Below are 16,934 nucleotides of genomic sequence, written 5' to 3'. Positions count from 1 at the left end.
GTACTTAGTTCCTTTGGTCCTGTGTGGGGCACTGGGCTGGCACTGCCATGCTGGCAACACCCAGGGGGCACACCTCTCACTCCTGATGTTGCTGGGGGGCCTCAATGGCCCTCCCTCCCATGGGGTTGGGTTGCCAGCTCCCTGCAAGTGGGGATCTATTGTAAACCCCGCTGGAGTGAATCACTCCGAACAGGGGTGCGGAGGCTAAGTATAGGCCCTGAGCCAGTCTCTCAGGTTCTGAAATTGTACTTCAGCAGCTTTTCTTTATCCATTTGGGAACATTCATTCCATTGCCATAAATACACAATCAAACATCCCATTTCTAATAATGGCTGCTGGAAGGTTAAATATTGATTAGGACGCTAGAAAAATCTCCCCTACTCCTCTCCACATTGTGCTTTGTATGAATTGCTTGGAGGGGTCGGGGGAGCAGTGGGATCTTTCGTAAAAGATGTTGAACTGAGAAACTATCTGCTCTGTTGTTAAAGATACGTCTGACACTGCAGTGTGGCTACTCACACAAGCCTGGCGCCTTACGATAATAAAAACAAAAAAGTGCTGGATCAACACCATGGGTCTGGCAGCATCTGTGGAGAGTTAACGTTTTTAGGTCAAAATGACCCTTTGACAGAATTTCGCTTTTACTGGCACTTTAAGGTCCTGATTTTACCATTGTCATTCAAAGTGCTGAATCACAGATCCGACTTAGAAATCTGCTTTCAGGCGCCTCACTCACGCTCAGCTTGAAAAAGACATCTCTAGTCCCGTTCACGCTGTGAGCAGGACTGAGCACGGCCAAAGCGATCGGAGCTCTGAATTGCGCATGTGCAGTTGGGAAAAAAATTTGAAAAAGCGTGCTTGTGTCAGATCACTCCCGGAGTGGAGGACGTGGAGAAAGTGGCTCGGGAGCGAAAAGAGGGTGATGGACCCCACACACAGATCACTGCCGCCCCCTTCTCCGACCGCACCCCCCCCCCCAAAAACCCACAAATATCACTGCCCACCCCCCCCCCCAACCCCGCAAACCCCCTGCCACCTTCCCCGCTACCCAAACACATCACTGCCCACCCCCCCCCAATCCATCCCACCACTACCCAGGCCGATCGCCACCCCTCCCACCAGCCCCCCCACCTCCCCCCCCCCCCCAACCTAAACCCAACTGAACGCTGACAGAGTGGCAGCAGCCCCTCTGCCCCCACCCCCCAACCCTCCCCAACCCCGGCCTAAAGGAGGGCCATCTGCACCCCCCCAGCACCCCCCCCTCCCCCACACACACACACACACACACACACAGACACAGACACACACACACACACACACACACACACACCCCCACCCCCACCCACCCCCCCAACCAGAGAATGCTCTGATCCACCTCCCTACTATTGATCTGAGTCAGAAAGCCACTGGAAACACTGCACGCGCTGTTCAGCAGTTGGAGCGCCCGATTCAGATTTTTATTTAGCAGGTTCATTACGGCGCGGTTCCAGATCGGCAAACGCGGTGGTAAAGGAGAAAATGTTGATAAAGTTGGGTGGGCAGTTCATTAATTCAATTTAAATGCATGCAAATACATTTAAATCATTGTTGCGCCCGTTTTGGATGTAGATCACATCACTGCCAGTCCCCCCGGGTTTCGGTAAAGTGCAAATCTGCGCGGATACGTACGTGGATCGCATTAATGGCCTCACATCCAACTTTCTGCAACCAAAAACAGGTGCAACGCAATGGTAAAAATCGGGCCCTAAGAATATATCTTGCTCCATCTCAAAACTAAGATTTCTTATTCCATCACGTATGCCAGTAACCTGCTTCTCATATTTACCATATTTTCCTGATTTTCAGTTGGTTTGCCCATACTGTGATTTCTACTTCAGATAAAACATAAGCCTCACAAGTTCACACTCACTGCTGCTAATTCTAATTCTAAAACACCCAACAACACTAACATTATTGATTCTATTATTTCTGCAACTTGGATCGTGTTCCACCTCGATAGGAACAGATTCAGCCTCCTCCACCTTTTCACAACTTCCACCATCCAACTTCACTGTTTCTGATCATCTCTGCTCGCTACATCCATCCACAGCTGCTTCAACAGAGCTTCAAGGAGCTAAATCGGGTGTGCTCTGGTTATGACCCCAATATTTTATCTGAACTTAGGAAACAAAGCATTCCTGCGAATCATAAAAATCAGTTCTCTAAAAATTTGGCACCCTGTTGTAAACCTTCCTTCTCCTATCCAAGCTGCAGCTCGGGTTGCCAACTGCAATTAAATGTATTCCTGGAGGTTTCATCGCATGACCTGCCCCCCACCCCGGCCTCATTCTCCAGCCATTAGTCAGCCAACACATCCATCCTCGCGATGTATTGCCTTCCTGTGCCAACTGGAAAACAAAAAGATTGATTACCCAATTGGATGATGCTTGAGTGTCAGCCAAACAGCGTTTTTCTCTCCTTTTTTTACATATCTGCTCGAAAGAAATGTTCAAAGAAAATGATCTTTTCTGCAGGGTTGCACACAGCAGGGTCCTGAAGATTCCTGGTCGACTCCAGGCCAATCCTGGCGTGTTGGAGAGTCTAGTTGCAACGTGCAATAAAACACACACGAGATTGATCTTGTGGCTAAATACCAGATTTAGGGGGCCATTCTCCCAGCCTGCCGCACTGTTCTAGCAGCGCAAAGTGTGAGCAGAGGCCGTTTTGCGAGCTTTCTGTTGGGCACCATGGTCTCTGCAAATCTCCAGGCGTCAGATTTCTGGCACCATCAGCTCCATGCCAGAAGTCAACGTTGAGCTGTATAGATTACGCAAATGTGTATTCAAATGTCATTAGTCGGCCTTGGACCGAAAGCTCCGGGTCTCACTGCCAGGCTGCACTCTGGGATCAGCGACAGAGGAAGGGAGGCTGGTGATTGGGGACTGGCCATCGGGGGGTTGGGGGGGGTGGGGTGGAAATCGAGGTGGGGGGGGGAGCCAAGACTGGCTTGGACAAGTCGGGGGGGGCGGTGGGGCAGTGATAAGGAGGTCTGCAATGCGGAGCTACTGCGCACGTGCTGATCTCAGCACTGATAGATCAGCACATGCGCAATGGCCCACTCAGAGCTATACTGCCGGCCTCTCCAGTGGGAATAGGCCCCGCCCACAAATTTTTAAAGAGATTCACATCAGCGCACTTTGAAACTCATGCTGAAAAAAACCTGCAGGATTTATTCCAGTTTTTACACAAATCTGGAACTCACTGCCTGAAAATGGGTCGAAGCGGGAACACTCACAATACTTAAGGAGCATTTAGATGAACACTTGAAATGCCATAGCAAGCAAGACTACAAACCAAATGCTGGAAAATAAGCTTAGAATAGATAGGTGCTTGATAGCCAGCACAGACATGATGGGCCGAAGGGCCTCTTTCAGTGCTTTATCTCTTTTTTTTGCGCAAGGTCTAGGAATGTTTATGTATGTGAGTCTCTGTGAGAGCAGTTTGGCTTTATATGTGCAATACAGTTTGGCTTTTTAATGTATTATTGATAAGCTAATACCAAGATGGGAATATTTTTACTAAGCGTATGAACGTGTTTATTACGGTTTACTTGTATGAAAAAGATCCCCCAACATGCCCTCGGTATATTCAAATTCCAAAGGAAAAGTAAGTGAGGTAACATTATGAAGTAAAAGCATCCTGAGGAACATGGGGTTTATTAGTTATAAACATGTGGGAATTAATCTTAGAGGGGATTCCTGAAGGCCTCGATGGTTGAAGTTGAGACGTTGGGGAAACTCACTGGGGGTTCACAGTGAACCAGTTGGAAGACAAAGGGTTAGAGGAGGCCAAAGAGGAGGGTCGAGGCCATGAGGAAATAAGGGCAAGCATTTTAAAATCAAGGGGTTGCTGGATCTGGAGACATGTCAGCGAGCACAGAGGGGAAAAGGCGAATGAAAATTCGTACTGGCTAGGGAGCCAGCAGCAAGCTTTGGGTGACCTCAGGTTTACAGAGGGTGAAAGGTGGGCGGTTAATATCCTGCTGCACAATAACACAAAATTCAGAATGAACCTCCAGTCGCAGGGGGTTATCTGGAGCGGGAACAAACCTTACACCTTCTAAACCAGAAGCAGGAATACGAGAGGCAGGAGTTCTATCGGTAAACCAAAGGTTCTCTTCAGATCTGCCCTTGAGGAGAACGTTTTTCACAAGCAGTTATTTGAAAGACGTCGGAAAATAGTTTGTAATATTTTCAGTGCCTGCACCTCGGAGCTCCCTGGTATATTGTGCTTTCTGAGCAAAAACCTGACCTCCTCAAGAATTTAATCACACATCATGAATAATATTTTATTTTACAGTAAATGGACTATATATCACCACAGTTAACATCCATAACCTTAGGGATAGAGGCTAACACTTGCCTACTATTGTCTTTACAAATGGAGGAGGGGAGAGTGGGGGAGGAAGAGATGGTGTAGTGGTAATGTCACTAGACTGGTAATCTAGAAAGCCCTGGCTGATACTTTGAGATCGTGGGTTCAAATCCCACCAAGGCAGCTGAGGGAATGAAAACTCACTTAATGAAATCTGGAATTAAAAAGATAGACTATGAAATGTACTGTCCTTTCCTGGTCTGGCCTACATGTGATTCCAGACTCACAGCAATGTGGTGACTCTCAACTGCCCTCTGAAATTCCCTCAAAAGGGGCAATTAGAGATGGGAAACAAATGTTGGCTTCCAGTGATATCCAGATGACGGATATCATCTAGGGTGGAGGGAGAAGAGTGTTTGTTATTAATACATGGAAAATGATCTGCTTGACTCAGTGGTAGAACTACTTGTTTCCAAGGCTGTTTCTTTAAGCCCCTGTCCAGCAGGGCTGATGTTTGTGGAAGGTGCTGATGCTATTGGATTGAGATGTTAAACTGAGGCTCCCATTCAGGCAGATACAGAAATGAATGTGGTTCTATTTGAAGGTTAATGAGGAAGTTCTCCCCCTGCAGCCTCTTTTAAACAACACCTAAAAACAGACAACCACTTATCCCATTTGTTGAGTTCGCTCAGGAGATACTGACTCCACTTCAAAACTAATAATTGGCCGCGAAACACTGCGTCACCCTGAGCACATTGAAGTTGCTTGCTAAATGAAAGTTCTTTTTAATTCAACCATTTTTCTTACCAATAAACTGCTCATTCATCCATCCTTCCACCAGGAACACCTAGCTTCAGACCAATCACAACCTGGGTCCAAAGCTTGAACTTAATCCCAGGAAGAGCTGATTTCCAAATGGGAGCGACAGACTTTGCTTTCAAAACAGCGTTCAATCAAATGTGGAACCAGTGAACCAGAGTGAAACTAAATTCAATAGTTACCAGGGATAATTCACCTCCATTGGCTGGGACAATGGAAGATGGCTGTGATTCCAATCACCTTAGACCCCGAAACTTGTTGTCGAAGTTACTCAGAGTAATATCCTCAGCCCAAATATCTCCAGCTGCTTCACTCATGTCCTTCCGGACCTCCATCATCGCATCAAAAATGAGATTGTTCACTGATTGATTGCAGGTCATCAGTGATTGTAGCCCTCTGTCCATGGGTGGTACTGTGGTCGATGCAGACTCAGTGGGCCGAACGGCCTCCTTCCACACTGTAGGGATTCTATGGTTCCTCAGATGGTGAAGCAATCCGGGCATGCAGCGAGACCTGGACATTTTCAGGGTTGGGCTGATGAGTGGCTAATGAAATCTGTGACACACAAGTGCCAGGCAATGACTGTTATCGGACAGCAAATTTTATGAAATTGGGCACACAAAATGGAAGCAAACTAAGAGTCTCTCCACTAAAAATCACAAAGTAACAGACACTGATCAGTAGGCAAGAGCATGCTTTTAGAGTGCAAATAAGGGCTAGCACATAAGGGAAGCTGGACAGGATGGCACCTACAGGAACTAAATCTCCACTCCATCAAAATCAGCACAAACAACCCTTGGAGACACCTAAAATTAGCATAGTTAAGGAAACGTTCCTGGCCCCTCAAACTTCTTTTGAGATCAATGACACACCTGTGGTTCAAACCCCAGAGATTCTAGACCATTAATAACCAATCAGACAAAAACGATTAACACACACTTAAAACAATTGCTCCAACACTCGAAAACATCAAGACAGGATGGCTGAAGTCAAATACTGTAAATAAAGGATTAGCATTTGAATCGTGTACTACACCAAAGTTCAGGTATAACTGTAGCCCGTTGCGGGAGTCTTTAGTGTGCTTTCGGGACAGTCCGATTGTATGTCCTGACTACATCTCCATCGACGTAAAAGAAAATAAAGCTGTGCTGCTACTGAACTACACCCTGAGTCCATAGTGGTCGTTTCGCCCACTCGCGCTGACAATGACCATCTCCAACAAGACTGTAAACAGTAGTGTTTGACAATGACATTACCATTGTCCAATCCCCCACCAATATACTGGGGGACACATTCTTTTTATTCATTCATGAGACACGGGCGTTGCTGGCTGGCCAGCATTATTGCCCATCCCTGGTTGCCCGAGGGCAGTTGAGAATCAATGCCGTCGCCTTGGCTCTGGAGTCACATGTTGGCCAGACCAAGTCAGGACAGCAGATTTCCTTCCCAAAAGAACACTAGTGAACCAGATGGGTTTTTCCGACAATGGTTTCATGGCCATCAGTAGATTTTTAATTCCAAATATTTTTTATTAAATTCAAATTCCACCATCTGTCATGGCGGGACTCTGAACCTGGGTCCCCAGAACATTAACTGAGTTTCTGGATTAATAGTCCAAACAATAATACCACTAGCCCATTGCCACCCCTTGACCAGAATCTTAACTGGACATCCAGATAAATCTCATGGTCGCAATAGCAGACGAGAGATTCTATAGCAGGTGGGTCCCCTCCTGATTTCTTAAATCCTCTGCACCACCGATATGGCACAAGTCAGGAATGTCATGGGATTTGCACTTTTTGCCTGGATGAGTGAGGCTGCAATGACGCTCAAGAACCTGGAGCAAAGCAATTTCCTTCATAGAACCCTCCAGTGCAGAAAGAGGCCCTTCAGCCCAACGCGTCTGCACCGAACACAATCCCACCCAGACCCTACCGCCATATCCCTACATATTAAACCCACTAATCCCTCTAACCTACACATCCCAGGACACTAAGGGACAATTTCTTAACATGGCCAATCAGCCTAACCTGCACATCTTTGGACTGTGGGAGGAAACCAGAGTACCCCCACGCAGACACGAGGAGAATGTGCAATCTTCACACAGGCAGTGACCCGAACTGAGAATTGAACCCAGGACCCTGGAGCTGTGAAGCAGCAGTGCTAACCACTGTGCTACCGTGCCGCCCCATTCACTAGCATATCATCCACAACCTTAAACATCACCTCCCTTTCTTACTGGCACACCATGGCTGCAGTGAAGAATCTAAAAGATGCACTGCAGCATCTCACAGAGACCTTTCCAGCGATTCCTTCCAACCCAACAGCACCCACCTCCAAGGAAGATGATGGTGATGCCTGGGAATGCCGTCAACTCCAAATTCAGGAAAATATGCTTCAAATCACCCCGAGTCGGACACATCACCGTTCCTTCATCATCACTGGGTCACAATCCTGGAACTCCCTCCACACACTGAACTGGTTCCACAACAAGATCCACCACCAGCTGAAGAGGCAGCTCGGAATGGTTAACACTGCTGACCTTGTCAGACTCACCCATAGACTGAGAATAACATATTTAAAATGGCAAACCCTTCGTTCTATAAACTAACTGACACTACCAGTCAGTGATATCCTGAAATTGTGTATGTACACAATAAAGTTCAGTGACAAACTAAAACCTGGCAATGCAGAGTGGAGGATGAATAGGTAAGTACTGTGTACCATGGATGGGTCAGTACTTATGCAATTGCCAATGTGCCATTTAGCAGAATATCGTGCCAATATTGTGCCAAGCATTATTTACCCGATTGAGAAGAAATTGGGATTGGTTTAATGGAGGGACTGTGTGTGAATTTTATCACAAATGCATCACGCAAGGCATGTTGAGTTGATTCACATCACTATATATTTGCCAGTTATCAGCGACAGTATCGCTGTAATGATATTAGTGAGCTAACAGCACCATCTTGTGGGGGAAAATATGTTTCTCGTGTGAGAAGAAAATAACAATAAAATCCTGTTGTTTCTGGTGGTACAAATAGTAACCCGTGAAACCATGTTAGGAAAGATAATTAGTGTTGAGATATCTCCAGTTGAGAGGGATCTTGCAGTTTCAGTAAACTTAGTGTGAAAATGTGTCAAATAAAGAGCTGCAATTAACAAAATCACTGGAATGTTGAACTGGAAAGCACAAACTGCAGAACAAAAATTGTAAAATCCCCACAGGGCAGAAGGGGGCCATTCAGCCCATCGAGCCTGCACTGACAACAGTCCCACACAGGCCCTATTCCCAAAACCCCTCATATTTACACCGCCAATCCCCCTGATGTTAAGGAGCAATTCACCTGATCCACTCATCTTTTCAACTGTGGGAGGAAACCGGAACACCCGGAGCAAACCTACACAGACACGGGGAGAATGTGTAAACTCCACACAGGCTGAGGCCAGATTCGAGCCTGGGCCCCTGGCGCTGTGAGGCAGCAGTGCTAATCACCGTGATCAAACAGAGCAAGGGTGGGATGGCCTCTCCATCACTAAGCATCTTGCAATTTGAGCATTAGCATTACGCCCCAGCCTCAGAATCACTAGGTAAATTGGGTATTTATTTATAATATTCAGTAAATCCCTGCTGAACATTCTCCTGCTTAACGTTGTTTCACTTTAATGTCCCTCTCCCAAGCCGTCTGCATGGGATCAACATCATTCAAATGGTTCAAAACCAGCCCTGCCGGATGGCCGCACCATTCCTTCACCTGACCCCAGGCTCCTGAAGCAACTGTCCTGGGACTCTGTTACAGCAGGAGGCTCTCAGGGAGGACAGCAGAAACACTTCAGGGATATCCTCAAAGCATCCCTGAGGTGTTTCACAGGAGGACCAGGCTTATGGCTGAGCAAAATGGAGAAGCCCCAAATAGAACCATAGAATCCCCACGGCGCAGAAGGGAGCCATTCAGTCCATCGAATTTGCACCAACTCTCCAAAGGAGCATCTTACCCGGCCAAACTTCCAAACAACCTATCACCCAGCACCACCTGCCTGACACATAGAGTCCACAGATATACAGGTTAGGTTGATTCACCATGCTAAATTGACCCTAGTGTCAGGGGATTAGCAGGTTAAATACATAGGGACAAGGGAATAGGCCCTGGGTGGGATTGTGATCAGCGCAGACTCAATGGGCCGAATGGCCTACCGTAGAGATGCTATGATCACACCTTGGACTGATGAGCCATCTCAGAACCAATCGAACCCCCTCAATCCTGAGGGATTGCCTGGAGGAAGATTACTTTGTTTCGTTATACCATTGACGAGCGAGTGAAAAGGATCCCTGGAAGTTGAAGCTGAAACTATAAATAGTGCGAAACCGCAGCAATGCAATGGAAGTGAGCTAGAGATGATGTTCTTTGTTGCCACATGTGGAGCCACTGTTGTATACAGAGCATGAAAAGATCAAGAACCAAGCACTACGCAGCAGGAACGCTGCTCTAATTAAGTTGCACAATCCCATTGTTTTTATGAAAGCAGCATTAGTGGCTCAATGGGGAGTTTCCAGATGGCTGCAGTACTGGACAGAAAATACACAACCTGCTTCAACTAACATCGCCAAAAACAGTTTAACTTGTTACTCACACATTTGCTGGTTACGGTACCTGGTTGTGTAGAAATTGACGACTGCATTTGCATAATGGTGATTACACTTCAAAAAGCAATTCAGAGACTGCAAAATGCATGAGAAAAATCCTAAGGATGTGATATGGTGCTATCTAAATGTAATTTCATTCTTGTAACCCTGGTATATTACAAGTCACATTGCAAAAGCAGCAAGAATGACATTTTATTCAATTAGCAAAATCTGATTCAAACTATGCATTTAAACTTGAAAATAAAGCTGCATCTTAAATAATGGTTATGCTCATTTTGGCTCTGAACACAGTAGGGCAGCACAGGTTAGCACTGCTGCTTCACAGGGGAAACTCACAACAGCAGATTAAAGTCCAACCAGTTTATTTGATAGTAAACCCACAAGCTTTCGGAAATGCTGACAAAGGAACAGCGTTTCCAGAAGCTTGTGGGTTTACTATCAAATAAACTGGTTGGACTTTAACCCGGTGTTATGAGACTTCTTACTGTGTTTACCCCAATCCAACACCAGCATCTCCACATCACGGCTTCACAGGGACCCAGGTTTCAATTCCCAGCTTGGGTCAGTGCCTGTGTGGAGTTCACTCATTATCCCGTTTGCATGGGTTTCCTCCAGGTGCTCCGGTTTCCTCTCAGTCCAAAAGACATGCTGGTTAGGTGCATCAGCCTTGCTAAATTCTCCCTTAGTGTACCCGAATAGATGCCAGAGTGTGGCAACTCAGGGATTTTCACAGTAACTTCACTGCAGAGTTAATGTAAGCCTACTTGTGATGCTAATAGACTTAAAACAATATCATAGGTATAGGATTGTCAGTGGTGTAGTACAAATGTGTAGCAGCAGGCATTTGAATTCAGTTAATAATAAAATGGACTATTAAACTAGTCTCAGTAATGGTGACCATGAAACTATCATTTGATTGTTGTATAAACGCATCACGTTTACAAATGTCCTTTTGAAGGAAACCCTTACCATTCTGGCTTACATGTGGCTCCAGAGACACAATGTGGTTGACTCTTCATTGCCCCATTTGAACGGCCTAGCAATTCACTCAGTTGAAGGGACAACGAACGCTGGTCATGCCAGCGATGCTCACATCTCACAAAAGAATAAAGGGAGAAAATGTCAAACCATAGAGGCTACCTGGCCTGCGTAAATCTCTTCAAAAAAAAAACATCCCACTCAGGCCTTCCCCACATAACTACTGCGAAAATCCACCTAACCTGGCCATCTTTGGACTGTGGAAGGAAACCAATGCTCTTATGGAGAAAACATGCAAATTCAGTAACCCAACACCAGAATTGAACCCAGTCCCTGGCGCTGAGAGTCAGCAATGCTAACCACACTAACATCCATAAAACACAAAATGACAATGACCACAGTTATTTTGGTGAGGTGGGCGTTGGGGGGGGGGGGGGTGCGCACAGTGTAAAAATGAGTTATTCATTTTGGATAGAGGTTAAGAGGATTAAATGGCTTTGGAACTCTCTTCCTCAAAAAAAAAAGCAGATTCTGAATATATTTGAGGCAGAGGTAAATAGCAAAAGGGTGAATGGTCATAGGGAGCAGGCAGGGATGTGGGGTTGAGGTTACAATCTGATTAGCTATGGCAGTGTAAACACTAATAGTTGCGAGGTCTACTCCTGTTCCTAATTGTTAGGAAAATAACGGTAGTTTGAAGGTATTTATATTTGCATTGGTAAATATTAGAAATAAGGTGTAGGTTTCATTTAATGTTTCTGTTCTTGGAAGGGCACAACCTGTAGTTTGATTCATGCTGGACAAAGGTGTTTGTATGTGCAGGGATTGATTTCAATTTCAACTGAGATTCTATTGTGCTTAGAGAAAGCTGCAGTAAGAGTAAATAAACCTGCAGTGATTGCTTTGCAATTGGGGCTTTGTAAGGTAGAGAAGTTTTTAGCGAATCTGATTGTTGGGGATTGGTAGAGAGAGAAAAAGCAACTCTCAGCTCTGCTTGAAGCAATTGGTTTTAGTAGGCGAGAGTTGGAGCATTACTCTCAGACTTGCTAGAAGAAAAGCCATACTCTGGAGTAATGGTTGAGAAAACAGATGTCAGAAACCAGTCATGCCAGTTACAGTAAAGGAGATGTTTCTAAGGAATCTGGAGTTAACAAGAGAAAACTGGGAACCAGGATGGATAACTTCAGTGAAGTCAGAGATGAAAAGGGATTGAATCGTGTGAGGCCAGATATTTGCAGTAGTGCTGAAGATGAGAAATTTGACTGCGCGTGCTTGGGAGTCATTTGAAATAATTGTGAAAACCAGTAGGTGAACTTCATGAGTGTGTGTAAAAGTGATGAGAATGGACAGCAAGAGTATCAGGGATGCGGAAAGACAGCCAGGATGAAATGATAAATAAAAACAGCACAAGGATAGAGGGAAGGGAATAAACATAAACTGTTTGACAAATCTGTCAAGTTTCTTTTGAGGGAATGGATAAGGGCGATCTAGTAGACATTGTGCCAAAAGGAAAAAAAGATTCTGCCCAAAGTGTCAAAAGTCTCAGGCAAAGTGGAGGGTAGCCTGCCAGCATAAAAGCCGTTCTGGGACTCCTGCTTGATTCTACACCCCTCATCATTGCTGCTCCCTGAAAAGACGAACAGAAAATCCTCACCCCATTCCCCCCCCCCCTTTCATCTACCTGGACTTTGAGTCTTTGCTAAGATATCACAAGTATCTCATGAAGTAATCTGGTGCGAGTTACCCATGTGGAAATTTAATCTGCTGGGTTAAGAATTGGCTTGAATCTTGGAGCCAAAAGGTAAGTGACTAGTAGTGTCTCCCAGAGAGCAGTCCTGACTACAACTACCAGTGCTCCAGGGTGCAAGATCAGTAACTTAGGCAACATCGACAGGGTTAAAACAGTAAATGCATGGAAATTTAGATGTGCAAGGGGACAGTAGTGTTAGATACAAAGAGTCACAGAATACCTATCATTGGGCTCAAAATAGAGGTTGAGAAAATAATCCAGGTGTTTTTCCTCCCCTCACTTTCAACCAAATGTCCCAGCTAGCCCCTATTTAGACTCAAACTAAACAAATATGAGGGGGTTGTCAGGGCACTGTAGTTAAATTTCCTTTGCCATTTTGCTTTAAATTATTACATCCCAACAACCAGGGGCACCCACCAGTTGCAAAAGAATTATCCATCTGCTTTTGTGCCTAGGTTATTGAAAATTGATCAATGGGGAGATCTAAAGAGTTAAAAGTTTTATTAAATTTCACAAATGGCATAATTCTGTCAGATTAAAGAATCTCACACGCTCTATTTCCTGTAGAATAGCACAGACCCGAGAGGGTCCATAGTATAAAGGGATGGCCAACTTGTCTATCGATAATAATTCCAGTTTCATAGATTGCAGGGGACCACGGAGTATGAATGTTAACTTTCAAGGAAAGATAGACTGGTCTTCTAGAAAAGTACTGAACCATCAGTTGAGGTGTGTACTGATTCAGCATCTTCAGGAAATGGAATCAGCTGGGCCACAATTGAATGTAAATGACTTACTGATTACACATTGAAACCCATCCTGGAAGGCACAAGGGCAATCACCCTATATAAATTTGCAATATTTACTCACTTGTTGGCAGAGTTTGTCTTAGCTTGTGTCCTAGGAGATCACATCTCGTGTTACACAGAAAGTATCTCTGGACATGATGCATCCGTCAAACACAACAGGACAAAGCAATTGGCTTTTTTCTGTTCATCCTTTGCACAAGTTCATACCCCTCAGAAGAAATGACCGATCCTCGATCGCTGAATGTGGTTCAGGTTTCCCCACTTTCCTTTGAAAAGTTACAATCAATAGGCAAACCAACTGCAGCACTCCCTCAACACCTGTCGAGTTTAAACCAGCTTTTGTGCTCCTATTTTACAGTAGAACCTTGTCCACTCACCCCCTTCGTCCTTGCAGTAAGGAATTATTTTGCAATATTGACAAGAATCCTTGCTAAATTTATACACCATGCAATCCAAAAAGGAACCTATTAGAAGTAAGTCGTTTTTGCTTTTGTTTTATTAAATAGCACTTCAACTTGATTGAATGCATTGAGTCTTATATTTTCAGAAAATTTACTCCACATTATTATATTTCATACACAAGAAACAAAATTAACATTAAGATTAAAAAGGTATTAAAATACACAAACAAATCAATAGGAATGACAAGTTACAGTTTACAAGCAGTCAAGTCTTTCAAAGTCCACGGCTGCCTTTAAGTAGCCATCATACAGCTAAGTAGGAACTCTAGAGAACTACGCGGTAAATCTCAAGCCTAAAATGCAGAAGTCGCAGGGAAAAAATCTATTTGGTGCAACATCACAAAATGCTGTCGATTGTTCAGAGCCAATTCACAGACTGAGGATAGAGCTGGACCAGGTTTATGCTGGGTTAGTGCACACAATAAAACCTCAGCAAGGGAAATCACATGTAGATTCAAGGCTATGCATACTACATAGGCCTGTCAGGTGCACTGAGCAGATAATCAGTCAGAGCATGGAAACAGGCCCTTCGGCCCTTTGTCCATGCCACCCCCATTTTTTTTTAAACACCAAAGCTCGTCCCAATTGCCCACAATTGGCCCATATCTCACTATACCCATCTTACCCATGTGACTGTCTAAATGCTTTTTAAAAGACCAAATTGAAATATGCACTGGAAGCCCCAGAACACAACTTCACGATGGCTAATCAATTAATGGACAGTCTGTACTCCTAACCGTACATCCTCTACGTGATGGGAAAGGATCAGCACTGCCAGGGAGTATAGGGACTAGCACTTGTGTCCCCCAAGAGGGATAGCCACTGTGGAGATGTTTCATGAGGAGGATATAAAAAGTGTGTCCAGGCAGCACGGTCAAGCACAAAGCTTCACCATCAGACACCTCAAATTTATGGCAGCCCCACGGTATGGTACTGTAGCAGAGTGGTTAGCACTGCTGCTTCACAGCTCCAGGGTCCTGGGGTTCGATTCCCAGTGCAGGTCACTGTGGGGAATTTGCATGTTTTCCTTATGCCTGTGTGGGTTTCCTCCCACAGTCCAAAGATGTGCGGGTCAGGTTGATTGGCTATGCTAAGAAATTGCCACTTGGTGTCCAGGGATATGTAGGTTAGAGAGATTAGTGGGTATAATATGTAGGGATATGGGGGGTGGAGCCTGGATGGGATTGTGTTTGGTGCAGACCCGATGGGCCAAAGGGCCTCTTCCTGCACTGTAGGATTTCTCTGATCTATGAGCATTTCATCCTGCCCTGAAGATAAAGCGTAAAGGCTGCCAAATAAGCAGATGGGCCAATTAAAATCGCGCACAATTGACCTATAATGGGCTAAACTGCTTGCTTAAGTTTAGAGCACGCAGTGACATTCTGGACAAACACCCAACAACTTATCGCACAATTTCACATACTTCCATATTCGGCATGCACCCCCACCACCGCACCCCCCCACACCACCTCCCCCAAACCAGCACAAAATTCTGGCCATGCAACTTAATCATCAACTGTGGTGAGCAACAGGGAGTCAGTCACCTTCACTTCTGGTTTAATTTTCATAGTGCAACCCCATTTTAAGTGTGTCACTCACATTAAATGGATTAATGATCCACCGCACAACAGAATTGTTAAGCTGATGTCTGTAACAGCCAATTTTTTTTTAAACAAACATAGGCAGCTAGTCAGTTCTGAGTTGGTTAGTGCATCAAAACCTTTATTGCTCAAGTCAAAAGAACTCAAACACTCACCCACACACATTATCTCACTGTTTCTAAACCTTTTCTAATGTCGCACTGGAGCTTCCCAGGTATTATAGTCTGGCAGAGCCATACAGATCCACTGGATTTATTTCTCCACACTCTAAAGAAATCTTGTTTCTTTATTTAGTAGAATGTTTGTATTCAGAAATTCTGGATAGTAACCTGAATAATGATAGATAGCATACCACATGCAGGTACCCACTGGTGTCTATCAAGCACCAAGTATAGTCTGTTAGTTGCAAACAAAACACTCCCTTCAAACTGCAGTAACTGTCACAACCACATCCTCAGTAGGGACTCTTCTCCCCACCGCGTGACATCTTCCATTTCTCACTTCAGGCATTATGGGCAAGACTGACAGGTTATTGCCAAATTAGGAGTTATTGTGTGTTTTTGGCAAATATCCACTAGGAATGAACTAAAAACCACTTATTTGCACACAGCAGACAGCTGACAAAGTGCTGACATTTGTCGATTTGGGTTCAATGTCGGTCCAGGTTCAATGAAAAGGGCAATGTCCAACTCCTTAATCTATCCTCAGCATTGGAGATTTCAATGTTCTGCTGATAAAGTTAATAGAGATTGGGCAGTTTCTGCAGAAACATGCTGTAAAAAGCTCTAAACTATTTTAAGTGCATCAATATGAATTGCTTTTGTTGTGTAGCTTCAAGCAGCGCAGACCAGAATATGTAGAAAATTATATACACTTTGCAGTTTTGCACATCGTATAGATGCTGTTAGCAGCGAGGAACAAACCATCAAAAAAAACCTCCCAACTCAAAACTGAGAAGTTTATGCAAAAAATTTGGTGTTGTACAAAATGGCTGAACGGTCTTAACTAAACTAGCCGTAACCACACTCTTGGCCTTTTAAGGCCTAACCTTTGGTTGGAAATCAAGTGTTGCTTTTCTTCTCAAGGTCTACAGTGGCCATTTATCCTGGCGTTTAATTGGAATGATCTTAATCAGCAAAGGAACTTTTCTGCATTTTATAATCGCTTTCATATTTGCCTCGAGGGACGCTTGGGCTAACAGTTCCCAGCACAACCAGCCTGCAGCCTCAAAGCACTTGCTCAGGTTGCTGAGATTAATCGTTAAGGTTACAATCTAGATCACTGATCTGCAACTTGCTAATCAAGGAGCTGCCAATCTTGAGTGCAGTAATTTCAATTTAAAACTTCAAATCATATTCCTACTGGGAAAAGAAATCCACATTTTTTTCTTCCCCCCCTCCCAGAGGCATGGATGTTTACAATTGCTAGAATTTTAAGCAAAATTGTTGACTGACCCCTAAAGGCCAAACTGGCAATTACAGGATTTGCAGGTCAACCTTTTGCCAGAACCAAGGAATA

This window comes from Carcharhinus amblyrhynchos, chromosome 21 (assembly GCF_965287045.1).
Source record: "Carcharhinus amblyrhynchos chromosome 21, sCarAmb.v2.hapA, whole genome shotgun sequence".
Lineage (NCBI taxonomy): Eukaryota > Metazoa > Chordata > Chondrichthyes > Carcharhiniformes > Carcharhinidae > Carcharhinus > Carcharhinus amblyrhynchos.
Note: the sequence above shows the minus strand (reverse complement) of the source record.